This window comes from Numida meleagris, chromosome 4 (genome assembly GCF_002078875.1).
Source record: "Numida meleagris isolate 19003 breed g44 Domestic line chromosome 4, NumMel1.0, whole genome shotgun sequence".
NCBI lineage: Eukaryota > Metazoa > Chordata > Aves > Galliformes > Numididae > Numida > Numida meleagris.
In genome coordinates this window covers 18,849,445-18,864,290 of record NC_034412.1, presented here as the reverse complement: position 1 = coordinate 18,864,290, position 14,846 = coordinate 18,849,445, and positions in this window count along the sequence as shown.

The window sequence follows — 14,846 nt, the reverse complement described above, 5'->3', positions numbered from 1 at the left end:
TTTTCTTTCTTAATGTACCCCAAAATCTGAATGCCTTCAGAGGAAAACATTTGATATTCTCAGCTTTGGTTTTAGGGGACAAAAGGCTACTATATTTTACAAAGCTTGAAAATTCAGCTCTCTAGGTCTTCTTGAAAAATGTCCAAATATAATTTCTTGCAGCAGCTGTTATTTTATTGCTAGCCACTGGAAAAATGGATTTGGAGTCCAAAGAAAGAAGAAAAAAATACGCTAAATTTTACCCCTTCTTCCTTCTAGACTTAGAGGCATTTAATAAATAAGAACTAATCTGTAACCACATTGACTTTCAGTTTTGTTGTGCAGGTGTTCTATGATATTTAGAATGAGTTATAAAGAAAAATAGCAAATTGAAAAGCTAATAGACCATGTATAGATACTAGAAAATCATAGAATGCTAAATCACTGTTACTAAAAGCATACAATTCTTCAGACAAATCTGTTGTACGCAACAGTTTGGAAAATTGTGTGACAGAAGTAGAACACAGCAATGGATGGGGATGAATGGCTGAATTTCAGGAAGGGCTGTATCATTATGAATATGGCAGGCTAGCCCTCAGTTTTAAGTTTCAGATGAGAACAGCTTTCAGAAAAATAAAACAAAATTCTGTTGAGGGGAAACAGAAAGAGAGCTAATAAAGCCAGAGTGAAATTAAAACTTGGTGTTTCTTATTTCACTACAAAAAAATTTAAGAAGTTTGCTTTTGGGACTAGAGTAACTATGATCAAAGTCCCTGCTTTAAAAATAATACATATCCATAATTCAACATGGACATCACTTTTGAATTCTCCCCCAGCAAAGCTATTGCCAGATTTGATACTAGTTCATAACCTGAGGTCATAGCACAATCTGCCGCGTTCCACCATGTGGGGATCAAGATCGTGGTTTCCTTTCCAGCCTCTGATCAAGGGTGAGGCTATAAGGAGGTTACCACGGTTCAACAGTTGTGCCATGGGTGCTCACCTTCCCTCAGACAATTCTGAGTGAGGCTCACAGCCCTTTAACACCAACAGCCTCACTTGTCTCAGCTAAGAAAACACATTTATCAGCTCAGCTGCCATGAGGAAACTTGTTCCGTAATGCTCAACTACTGTGGTATTCAGTACCTGGAATGGAAATGTTACAACTCAGAATTCACTGTACTGGAGAAGATCAAAGCTTCATATCAAGAAAATCTTTTTTTTTTTTTTCCCCAGCGACACTACTTCATCTACTAAGCTAAATAATCACTTTATGGTAACCATAACAGCTTGAAAATGGGAGCTCAGCCACATTCGGTGGAAAATGAGTTCAATGACCTGGCTAGTTGATTGAAGCATTCCCCCTTTCATGATAAGCATTAGTTTATTAGTACCTTAGCTTAGTTGAAACCAGATGTTTCTGATTTTTTTTGAGGACAGTCTCACTGTGATGGCTCCAGTAGCCTGTATTTCAGCCCTGGGTACATACACATCTCAGAAGTTGATTAAACTACAGATCAACTAGTAAAATTGTTCATAATTCATAGTCTACATTCCTCACTGAGTGTGAGATTACATCACTCATTTGAGACACTGGAGATCATGATGCCTTCTTACATTTATATCAGACCTCTATTGCCTAGGAATAGCACCTGACCTTTTTGATTGTTTACAACAGAAGGTGGCAGTAGCCTTGTTAAAGGAAGTATATTTCCTATCTTTGAGAGAAACTCTGAAATCACTTAAAACAGTATAAACCTGTCATAATTCCTTTTCGATATTAGAGCCTCCACGTTTCTGTTTCTCTTACAGCACAGAGACAGAAATAAGTTAATAACACTTCACAACTAAGCAAAGCAAATAAACAGCTTTAATTCCTAAATCTTAGACCGCATCACATTCTTAGAGACTCTCCTATCCTGATTAGAAGCTACTAGACCTTTTGATGCTGCAGGACAAGCCACGTGATAAAGAAAACATATGCATTTCCCTCCTTGCTGCTGTATGCCTGCTTCATACTGATCAGAGAGGAAATGACAAACAGATGCCCCTATGACCCACTGTTCCCCTGAGGTGACCAATCCAAATGTAACATGTGGTCACCTCGTTTGGGAAGGAGCCAAAGCCTGTTCTCTTTAATTGGCCAAACGGTCCCCTACAGCTGCAACAGATTAGGGACAAATTCTCTTCAAATAAAGCTGCACTTTTTCTTCCTTTTTTTCCTTCCCCTGAATAGAAGGGAGGGTGAGGTGGGGAGAAATAATACCTGGAGAAACATATGTGCATACGCATATGAGTAAAGTTAATAAAAGTGTCAGGTAGGCAAACAAAATACCATTTATTATTAAATGGCAATAAAAGCCCACATTGATGTGTATAAGGAATCAGGCAATGAGAGAGCTCAAGAGAGGGTGGTAGTATCTCATGAATCATTACAAACGTTTGCTCTTATTTTTCATATCAGACTTGGTGACTTTAGGATGGTGGGAGGGGTGCAAACACTTGTAATTTCAAGTCTTAAGCCCTTTCTTTCCAATTCTGTGCTGAAAGAGCATAAAACCAGCATTGCTAGGCAAAAATTTGCTGCAAAGTCTAAGCTCTGAGCACCATCTCAGAAAGAACTTTCTCTAATCACGGCCCGGTAGTGATGATATTAGCAGTTATTTTCAGGAGAAAAAAAGGATATTTTAAATAATATAGTTTAAAGATAAAGGCATCTTAAGGGCATAACCAGGTTGTTCATTTACATAGAGATCCACTATTTGAGAAACTTCTGATTTCTGCTATATTTGGCAGCCATTCAGCTTGCAAATAAGTGTTCAGCTATTCAGTATAATCTCAGATTTTCACGAAACAAAGTTCAGTTTCCTAGACTTGCAAAAGCTGTTTTAGTGTAGTCCCTTTTACCCTCTCAAACACTCCTAAGCGTGTTTTTCTTTCACTGCATACTCCTAATCTTGGGGGTGGACTATTAATTCCTCAGGGGACACACGTAGAATGTACCAGGGACATATCTTGGGACTGGCAGGCATGTCAGTGTCAATGGTTCTGGAGCCTCAAGTAGATGCTGAACTGTTCTTGCTGAATACACTCCTCTGGATCTCCACAAAAATCTTGAATGTTTTTGGAAATTCCTACATAAAGTCTGAAGTAACATAACAATTATTGTTCCAACTTATGGCAAAGGAAATGTTATCCTCCTTTACCTATAATTTATTAGGAAACCAAGTGCAACACCAAAGCAGGATGTGAGGATGACCATATATCTAACATTCTTTTAAACTATTTTTGGGGGAAAAAAAAAAGAGTAAAATACCTTACTTTTGCTGTGTGCACTGTTGTATTTGGCTAGGAAGAACTGTTATTTTGTTTTGGGACTGATTTGATTGCCCAGTGCCCTATGGGCAAATTAGGATATAGTCAGTCCTCCAGACATGTTCATATTCTAAATGGTCAAAATGGTTACTCAACTGTAGAAAATATTCCAACTAAGATTTTTTAGATAACTTCCACAACTAATTTGTTGATTGCAGCTCTGCAACATAGGATCAAACATTCATAAAAATAATTCAAGTGGAGCTGTTACTGTGTCTTTAAGAGAACATTTTTTAAAAAATCTGCAGATAAATTTGTTCATTTCACTGGAAGGAAGAATGCTAGTAAGAAAGTAGAAAGTAGAAGTAGAAAGCTCTGAGGCCAAGAACAAACAGCTGTATATGGGGTAGCAATATGAATGTGTTCAGCTATCAGTAAGACTTGAAAGTGCTCAGAGCTATGGACTTTGCTTTAAAACCTTTTCCACTTCCAAAAGATTAAACAGAATGAGAATGATCTCTTGCTTTGGGGTATTGGAGCATTTAATCCTCTGAATTCTTATTAAATATCTAATTCGTTTGTTTCAAAAAAAATTTTTTTCTGAGGAGGGAGAGAATCAAAGAACAGTGTAGGATTACCTAAGACACTGTGGGGATAAGATCTTTTAGAAGTCTTGCAATACTTTCAAGAAATCTGTCCAGTTCTGTTTGTCCACCAAAAAATATTTTCCCTTCGCTGTATACATTAGCATTGATTGGTTTTATATGTATCCCTTATAAGTACGTATATATACCTATAAATATTATGCAGCTTTTTTAGCCTCAGTTCATAGGCATTTACTGCATATTTATCACAGAAAGCAAACACGATGTCTTGTAGTTTTACATCAATTTTTGAATAGGATGCCAAAGAGGCGGAAATGGGATGAGCCTAGCACATGATCACATCACTCTCAGCTTGCTATCATTCCATGAGCAGACAGAGGGAATAGAAGGGCACTCTGTGCTACAAACGATTGCTGCAATCATTCAGACGTGATGAGATCCTTCAGACAAAACCCCTAGGTTTCTTCATGTTGATTTTTCTTGTACTCAGCTGAACTTGAAGCATTTTATGTTGGGAAAAATGAATGCCAAGAAATTCTTTGGTGGGCATATATTCAACAAATCCTTCATCTTTCCTCCATAGTTACCAAAGGGAACTTGGTCATATATGGATTTCTCTCACTAGTGTTAATTATATTAATTCCATATGACTACCACCATTTTGTCATACACAGGGCTACATCATCCAGTGGAAAACCATCAAAGGCAAAAGCATAATTAATAAATAGGAATGATGCAAAAATATTCAAGGGTTTTTCCCTTCCTGCTCCTGGTTTACTGCAGTTTGATACAGGAACAACTGAATACCCAGCTTTGAAGCTGCAGTGACAAATTCACTTCATATACATTTCACAAAAGTTTATAGGATAGTACACCCTCAGTTTATCTTCTCATGACATATCATGAATATGAACATCAAGTTTTTTCCATGTTGATATCAGGTTCTGCAAGTTAAAAAATAATGGAGCTTTGCCCCACTTATTGTCTCTTTAACTTTCTTTTCTTTTCCTTCAGCCATGGCTAAAAAATTCCCACTGTTCTTCCAGGACATGGATTAGATCAATTTAGTCAAACCACAGGACCACAGAGGAACCAGCAGACTCCATATGCCTTGTGTTCCTAGGAGACAATATGAGCTTCACGTGTGCATTCACCTGCAGCAGCCACGATTCCACAGTTGCAGAGGCAAAAGTAATACCCATCACTTGCTATGTCTATTTCTCATACCTCATTCTTGGCTTCTTACTTTGTCTGATGCTTTTGCTATACTGTTGGGTCACAGTACCATAGATGATGACAGCATGATATGGAATTTTTAGTGCAGAACAACAAAGTCTTTTCTATAAAAGGTTATCTTAGATACATTTTTGACCCAATTTTCTGTTATAAATAAAATCAAATTTATGCAAACAACATATATACAACCCCCTATTGAAAGCATTCTGAATTTATATATTTTTTATTTTTGAATGTAAAAAAAGCCACCTTTTTGCTGACATTATTGCATAAAATACACCTTTGTGAGCTAGTAATTTTGAATAACTCAGAGCATGTGAAAACTGACCTGTATTTGTGGATTGGATTCTAGTTTTAATTATTTGTGTACTAAATTTATTTATTTTTAAATACTCCCATTTTTAAAAAAATATTGGGTACAAGTAGGTGCAGAGATTGATTTGTGATACTTTTTTGTAAAATCCATCTTCATAAATTTGATGTTGTAGCGCTGGAAGTTAAGGAGCCTGTCTTCATAAATCGACAAATAAGCTACCATGGTAATCGATACAGTCCTTATACTGCTATTAATAATACCGAGCCTGTGAAATTCCTGAGATGTTTTTTGACCTGCCTCATTTGATGGGAACTGTGAATAATAAATTCTGCTGAAAAAGGGTTTGAATCCAGCTCTGCGCAAGCTGCGCAGTCACATTCAGCAGGAGTCATGCAGCATTCAGCCATATAGGCTAAGCCTCGAGGCAATGGCAGCTCTGTGTTTCATTTTGGTAGAATTCATTGTTATTCTTTTCTGGACAGATCCAGCCACGTAGATAGGTTACCCAGGTAATTAGGAGATGTCAGTGTAGGCAGTTATCTGCTTCATTCCCCCAGAAAGAAGGATAAGGCAATAACCACTTGTTAAAGCACAGTTAACAGACTGCATGGAAAAACCTCTTCAATGCAGTTGTTATCTTTCTTATAACAGCATCTCAAAGAAAGACCCCAGATAACTGAAGATAACAAATGTGTTATAGAAAAGAGTATGTAAGAAAATGAGTGAATCCAACTGACCAAAACCTGCACCAGAACTAATACAATTCTATTATACCTTCTCAAAAAGCCTCAGGAATTCTGCCCAGTTTCTCTGGCTCTTACTGGTGCCACGAGCTTTAACACTCAACCTTGGAGCAGGTTACTCTGTCAATGCGGTTTCTCAGAGAAAACATGACAAAATCACTCTACAGAATGTCATTGCTTCTTGCAGAGTTCACTAGTCTACAACATTATATGGCCATGAAGTTCTGCAGTGAACGCTAGATCAATTGCAGCTCTTGACATTTATCTAACTTGAATGCTCAAGAATACACGTTTGGTTTGATTCGTATCCGTTACCAGCTAAATGGATCAATAAGACTTTTTTCCCCCCAGTGAGAGAGGGTCTACACTTGACATCTTCTTTTAAAGTTGGGAAGACTGTTTCAATCAAACAGCAATGCTCAGCAACCTCCGACATCCTAGCAATACCCAGCGGTTCTATTGTTAATGGATGGTTCAAATCTCTATTCCAGACCCCCTTTTTTTTTTTTTTTTTTTTTTTTTTTTTAAACAGGCTTAACATGCAGCTGTAAAAATTGCTTTGGGATGAACCTTGGCATGCTGAGCTGAGCCTCTCTTCATGCCTGGCCCCAGCCTCTCTAAAATTTGAATTTAGATTTATTCTGCCTGGAGATAGAGGAAGGAAAGCAAATAATGAAAATAACCTATTCCAGAACTAATAGGCATACACCAAGCCATCAGATATCAGGTATGTGGTTTGACTACATATTAAAAATAAAACAGATAACATGTATTTGTAAGTGTCAGACACCAAAATCTTTACAGCGTTAAAAGAAAAAATTTAACAGGTAAGTTGATGTTAAAGGTCATACATCTGAAAAATATCCTCCATCACCAAGTCAGGATTCTCCTTCAGGCCACCTTTACACCAGCCCATGGAGCTACTGAGGGTACTACAGCCGTACAGCCGAAAGTACTACAGCAGTACACTTTAACATACTGTTTCTATCAGTGGCAGATCAATACAATTATGCATACTGTATGTATTATATTTCTGTGGATCAGAACATACCATCATGTAACTGTTTGGGTACCTCTACTTGATCAATAATAAGTTCATTCTCCAAGTGATGCAAAACAGAGCTATTAAGAGGTAGGCAGTCAATTGTCATGGACATATTTTAGAAAAAGGGTAATAATATGTGCTGTCAATATGATGTATTGTCAGGGTTTATGGCAGTGATACAATCAGCAAAATACATCTTTTTTTGAGTTAGCCTTCACTGGCACTGGAAATAATTAGCTATCAACCTGATCTCAACTATCACAGCCCATGAATAGGATTCTGTCAAGTATACAGTCAGATATTCCAGCAGCCCTTTCTTATGCCTGCAGCATTAGGATGCAATGGAAAGTACCCTCAGCTGCAATCCAGAATCTCTATGCTTTTGGTTTTAATTAAGATTGTGCTTGGTCTGAAAAGAAATGCGAAGATTTGTATTTGCTATTCACAGCCATATTTGCTAATGCCTATAAGGATTATGAATATCAGACAACAAATGCTAAACGGTGACATCTTAAGTCTTAAAACATTCATAGAAAAAAAGACTTGTATTGCTTCAGAGAGTTCTAAAACTCATATTGCCAAGGTTAGAGGCAAATAAAAGGATTAGAGACAAAGGATGTACTGAAACATCAACATGAGTAGGTGTTTTCACCTGACACACACACACATCACCTCAAGAGATTATGATATTTTTGGAAATTTCTTAGAACCAGGTGGAACGGCGTCCTCTCTTTGACAGCAACTGTATGGCGTACATTAGGCTCATGCACATAAGAATGCAATGGGCAGTTGTGAACTGGTCCTTCAAACAACAAATTCAGTCATAATCAGTATATGCTTTGTTATAGATTTCAAGCACTTTTTCTCACCTATCTTACTGCTCACTCATGAAACGAATCATCATTTTACAAGATATTACAAGGTTTTCTCTTTAGCAATAACCTGCAGCAGTGAGTTCCACAAATTAATTGAAGACAGTGTGTCAATGGTTTACAGGCGTTCAGCCCGGTTCCGTGACGAAGGGGATGGGCGATCCACAGGTCCACGCCCCGGGAAAAGGGAAAAGGGGAAAATGGTAAGGAGATGGCCCTGAGAGCAAAGAACAGCGGCAACAATCTGAGGAGAAACAAACTAATTTACTAAATAAGATATCAGAATGCAAAACAACACACTATAATACAATATAATTACAATTTAAGCTGATAAATCCAATACAGAGAGAGAGAATGTCCCAAAATCAAGGTAGGCCTTACTCTACTACCGACGATAAGACGGCTGGAGAGCGAGGTGCTGCCAAGACGAGAGACGGGCGGAAAAGGGACGAGGTCTCGTGATCTGCAAATTTTTATACTGCGAGCTTTTATCTTTTCCCTCCGGCTGGAAAATGGTAACAGAGGAGCAAAGTGCCGTGGGGACTGTAGTAGTCCTTCTCTTCTGAGAACCAGGTATATCCACTACATGATGTTATGATGTGGAATACCAATAACCAAAAATCACAAAACCATGACACAATGGTAATTCATTTTACATTTACACATCACCATTTTGTGCAAATTAAATAGAAGCATTTTTAGTAATATTCATTCTCCCAAGCCTTCACAAATACATAAGTAATTCTGTTGGTATCACTCCTGTTTAACAGTCTTAATCTTTCCCTTCCTTCTTTGTATGGGGGAGACTCAGAGGCTTCATAATTCTTCACATTTTTAATCAGCATTTACTCCTGCACTTCGAAGTTAAATTTTTAAAACATTCTTTCTTCAAGAACTTTCTTGTAACTTGTCTTTGTGTGATGGAAATATTAATATTTTGCTAAAAGAAGTTAAATGCTAAAGTATCAAAGCCAAAGTTCGATAGTGCAATAGTGTATTTTTTTTAAAACTGCTTCTGTGCTCTTTCTTAAGTTATTCTGAGCTTTGCACCTGAAATTCGCACCTTACAGCATGGGTCCACGGAACGAAACTGAGTTCCAGCTATGACATTGTGCTGCTTTTGCTCTAAAATTTTTATCCCAGAATTCCAGCGGTCTGAAGGGACAGAAACATATTCCCAATCCTTTTCATTTGAGGACGTCAATCTAGGACAAATTCCAGTGTCTTTCATCTTCTATTTAAAATATGTAAAGTGTAGAATCCAGGAAAGAGTGTGTTATAAATTCTTTGGAGAAGGAAAAGGGCTGCAGTGCTACAGCACACAGCAGCCAGAGCTGCATGCAATGCATACCAAAGACAGCTATAAGGACATCTCTGCTTTTCTCTTGGCTCTATATGAACAGTGAACTCCATTGCTTAGCACCAGTAGGAGAGTTATCATCAAAAAAGGCAGTAACTATTACTTGAATGGGATCAAGGTGAGGAGAAACATATACATATATATATGTGATAAAGTATTAAATGTGAAAACTTATAAATAAGTGTATTTGATTTATTTAAAATTTAGCAGCCTTTCAGTGAAAGGTTTGCAGAAAAGGTATTCCTCAAAACAGTGATACAGCATAACAAGAAACACAAGTTGAAGTTGATAATTAAGTTCACTTTAACTTTCCATTGGGAAGCTTGGGCCAGGTTCTTACACTCTAACATCTGCCATTATCTAGGTTCAATTAATTGTTCCTTACAGCTCTAAGAATGATGTAAAACACAATTTTGACCATGGCTATTTCCTCTCTGTCAGACATCCATCCAAAGATGCAGTTGGAACCCATGTACACAACTGGATTGATTTCTTGACATTTTGTCAGTGCCACTTCTCCCTGCACGACTGCTGATCTGATTAGAAAAAGGAATTTGCCTTGGTGAAAGGCATGTGTTCCATTTCCTGCCCCTGGCAGCAACCAGCCCCGCAGGGTTCCACCAGCATCTCATGTTCAGCAAGACCCTGCCTCAGCCTTCCCCTCACCCAGAGCTTGCAAGGAAGAAGAAAAAGTTTTAAAAAGAAAAAGAAAAAAGAGGGGAGCTGGGGGTTGGGGGCAAAATTCAAGTAAACAGCCTGAGAAATTAACAGAGGCTATGAATAAATCTCCATTGCGAATCCCTTTTCATTTTAGAGCAGCCTGATTTTAGCACCTTTCAGTGTAGACTGAATGCATAAAAACAAAGTTTAAATGGCCCGAGAGAGAAGAGACAAGGGAGACAATGAATTTCTGCACTAGGATTTTAGCAAAACTGTGAATACAAAGCAACAATTTCTCAAATTTTAACTATTACACATCGTAAGCAATAACCCAATTTTCTTTTGCTGAGTGGCTGTAGAACAGTCTGCAGAAAATTGGAATGTGCCTCTAAGCAACTATCCCAACGGCACTGATCACAAAGCTAGGAAAGCAAGGCTGCTTCCAGGTTAGCCTTCCCAAATCATCTTTGCTGCTTGACACAAGCTGCTGCAGCCAGCAGTTTATTCTATTAGGTTCAAATTAACCGTGAAAAAGGAGGACACCCAGAACAATAAAAGGTAGAAAAGGAAGAAAGAAAAAAAGGAAACAGACTGAGACAAGGATGCCCTTCAACTAGCAGGATTTAACATTCAGACTTAGATACTTTAAGTGCCATAGCTGTTGCTACCAAGAATGGGAAAAAGGAGGAGGTAGCGTATAAACATTATTTAATTTCTTTATCCATTTCTTTCAGATGCATTTTGGATTAAAACAAACAAACAAAAGAAAAAAAGAACAAATATGAGAAACAGTAACTTGGTTACAATTATACACAGATTGCTCCAAGTAATGCCTCCTACTTACTTCTATGGAAATTACAACAGATACACAATAACACTATTTGATAGAGCAAATTCTCAGCTACAAAAGACTATTTTTCATCATTGCCACCACTATTAGCTATGCATTTTTGCCAGCAATGAACAAAACCTGCATGCTGCACTTGCAAAAATCTGCGTGGCCTTCTGGAATATGGCTTGTTTTTCATGTCACTGTCACCTACGCTGAAACGCACCACCCACTGCTTCACTGTGCTCACATCCACTATTGGGTCTCCAGAAACATTCAGCAAGTGTCAACGAATGTCAATGGGTGCCATTTTTTCTGCACTGCAGAATTCAATGACACACCTTTGCTCCATCTGCACTTCCATGTCAGATGCCATTCTGTCAGACTTCCCCCCTGCTGTCATCTGTCCCACAGCAATAAAATAGAATATGGGCAGGAAGGTTTAGCTTCTACTGCCATACCACCAACGTCTGCCTCTAATGTTGTGGGCCAACGCAGTAAAACAGGAGTCATTACTTTCGAAGCAGCCCTCGTACATTCACATGTTTAAAGTCTGCTTTGTAATTGCATGGAAAATGTAATCTGCCTAAGACAAGACATTTTTATACATGCACAAATTAAACAGAAGTCCAAGAACTTTATGACAGCAGGACATAGTAGATGATAAATGTTCTTCCTGTCCAAAGATGTAGCTGAGCAAGAGACATAAATCCTTTTCCAAAGCCAGGTTTCTGAAACAGAGAAGTGTTGGACTGGATTCTATTTTGGATATATGAGACACTTCTTTCATGGGGTTCAGGTTTTGTAAACAGGGATAGACTGTTCCAGAGAGCGCTCTCTAACTTGCATCTGAGACTGAGCAAAAGACAGTTTGTACCAAATCAGTCCAATTCAAATAATGAAAGAAAGGGCAGTATTCATTACCTGCAGGCTTGTTTAGTTTTTCATGTATATTATTCACAGCATCCTCTGCCTGCACTAATTGTATCAATACATATCTGAGATTAAGGATAACTTGCTTTGTTTACTCACAGAATGAACAATTAAAAAAAAACAACAAAACAACAACAGCAACAACAGAGAGAATCTATTCACATAATCTATCTATAAGTAGTAACAACTTTCATGGAATTAAGAGGTGAAGTTCTGTGTCATCAGTTCGAAAAATAAATTGCAGAATCCCAAATGAATGCTTTTTACTGGCACATAAAGGAATAGAACTCTGAATTCATCCCCAAATGCCAATTCCATTATTTGTCTCCATCTCTGGTTAGTTTTCATCAGGTGTAGCAAATTGAATGGGGTCCACTAAAGCCAAAAGTAAGGCTGAGAATATCAGCCCTTGTTGTAAGTAAAAATATTTACATTTTAAATGACAAGCCTGAACTAACCGTAAAATGGTGGACGTTTTTATACCTCACTGCCAATTCAATGAGCCTTGTAAATCCATCTTTAGCATGGCAAGGAAAGAGAGAAAACAAGGTGGAAAGAATACCATTGATCAAGCTAAGTCAGTACAGCATTAAGCAAGAAAAGGAAAAGCAAATGCTTAAGCTGTGCTCTATACAAAAGATGCTAACAAGGCTGTTACATTACAACTGCTGCTCAATGGCTTATGTGACATGACTTGTGTGTTTCTACAGGGCAGTTGTTTTGTTTGGACACCTTCAGCAACTGGCAAGCTCAGAAGCTTTGAGGGGGTAGAAGACTACTTTTCCTCCATCTCAGAGATGGTTCCTTTCATGACAATTGAAGGACACAGATGAGGTAATTTAAGTAAACTTTTGTATTTTTTTTTATTTATCCAACAAACAGAACCAATGTTTGTATCTTCTGATATTTTTCATGAATATTAAATCACGCTGAAAAAAAGAACATTTAAGTAGGACTATACATAAAATTAAGAGAGCCACTGAAGAATTACTGAAACAAAATTATACGTCCATAATTTGGAAGCAATGATTGTACTGAATTAAAATAATTCTAACTGGTTTAATGACTTTCAGAATGAATGGCAAATTGATAATAAACAATTTTGCTTTGATAGCATCACAATGGCAGGATTCTTCCAGATCAATTCCTATTTCCTCCACAAAAGAGTTTTGCAGATAGTAATTGCAGAAAACACATCTCTACTGTCAGAGCAGATCAGCTTTTGTCTTTGAAATTGGATCAGCTCACTTTCTTCAAATGCTGTTTTCCATATAAAGCAGTACAAGTGTTACATAGCTGCACAGTGGGATTGTACTAGGGGCCCTTCGAAGAAACAATGCAGCTATTATACGATCTGTGCGCTCAGTGTGCAAGTCTACCATATGCTTGATCTGGAACCCTATTGTTTGTAAGAACAATGCTGACCAAAGCCAGTATTTTATGCAGCCCTGAAAAATAAGCCAAATGTAAACCAGTTTTTATCTGTTGAAGTCAAAAGCTCAAGAGACAGTGTTGCTCTTTCAGCACAACTCCTACCTGAAGAAGCAAGACAGTATCATAGTATCAGTCTGCCAGCCAGGTATTTTATTCCTTTCAAAATTACATTTGTTAGAGACTGAAGTTTTCCAGGGGTGAAATCTTTAAAAGCTCTGACACAGCCCTTCATATGCTAACACAAACCATGCAATCTCACCAGCAATGTCTTTGGTGTGATGATAGCATTTTATTGTTTGTAACTGAAGAAGCTGTTGCATGTTAGACAGGAGGAAACCCTAGAAAGTCCTGTTGTGTAAGAAAGCAACATTAGCTGCTAAACGAGAGAAAAAGCAGCAGCAAAAGGCATCAACAGAAAGAGAATAAGCAACAGTAAGCACCACAGGGGCAAAAGCACAGCCACATGTTTCTGATGGCTACACTGGCACGTGAATATTTCTGAGGCTGTATCAGAAGCCTTGCTACATTTACTGAAAATTAACACCAGATCTTCCCACTCCTCTTGCATTTGCAAGAAATCAAAATGCCTAAAATGAGACACTTCAAAATCTTCCAAATCCTTAGGGGTGTTGCATGATCTAGTATCATGGCAAATACATCGCTCAGTGTACAAAATAGGAAATCAAGAGCTGTCATTACTTCAGTAGCTTTTAAAGATAAGGTTCAGCCAACTTCTCAGCGCACACAGTGACTACACCAGCTGCCAGTTTGAAAGGTAATGCTGGCTTTCCAGGAGTAAATACTAATTTCATATAGTATATTTGGATTTTTGAATGAAAGACAAAATGCCAAGGAAGCTTTTGGGACATACTGTTCTATTGCTGTTAATGTGAATGTCTCGTGTCCAACACTGGCACTGCATGTTTTCAGTTAATGTGAGTGCTGACCTATCCCACCATTACTCCAGCTTTACTCTTCACTATAAACTGAGTGAGGAACACCACCTACTAAATTAGACAATTAAAACCACAACAGCTTTCAAACTGAAAGGCCTCGTGTATTGCAGATTCCAGTGCAACTTAAATAACAGTACTATTAGAACACAGAATGTTTTGGCTTAGTAATAAAAGTATTTTTCTGACTGTAAAATACCCAGGAAGATTCCAGACTGTTGTGCTCATGACATTAATTCCTTCCATATAGTACTTAAACTAAGTAAAAAAAAGTTGAAGAATTGTGTTTCACTGCTGAAATGAATAAGATTCATTAAATACACTCCACCATGCTTTACTGCCATTGGGTCTGGCAATTGGGTCTGGCAAAGAGGCATAGTGGAGATTCCTACACTACTGAAGTACATACTGAAGGTGTCTTGAAGCAAGAAGTAAATGAGGTTTGCAAGGGATTGCGTCTAGCAAGCAGTGGTGCTCAGCAACATAACTGCTGTTCTCTCCCAGCTGTATCACTAACTGTGCATCTTTGACCCATGTAACATTTCACTCTCCTTTTGTCTGTTTTG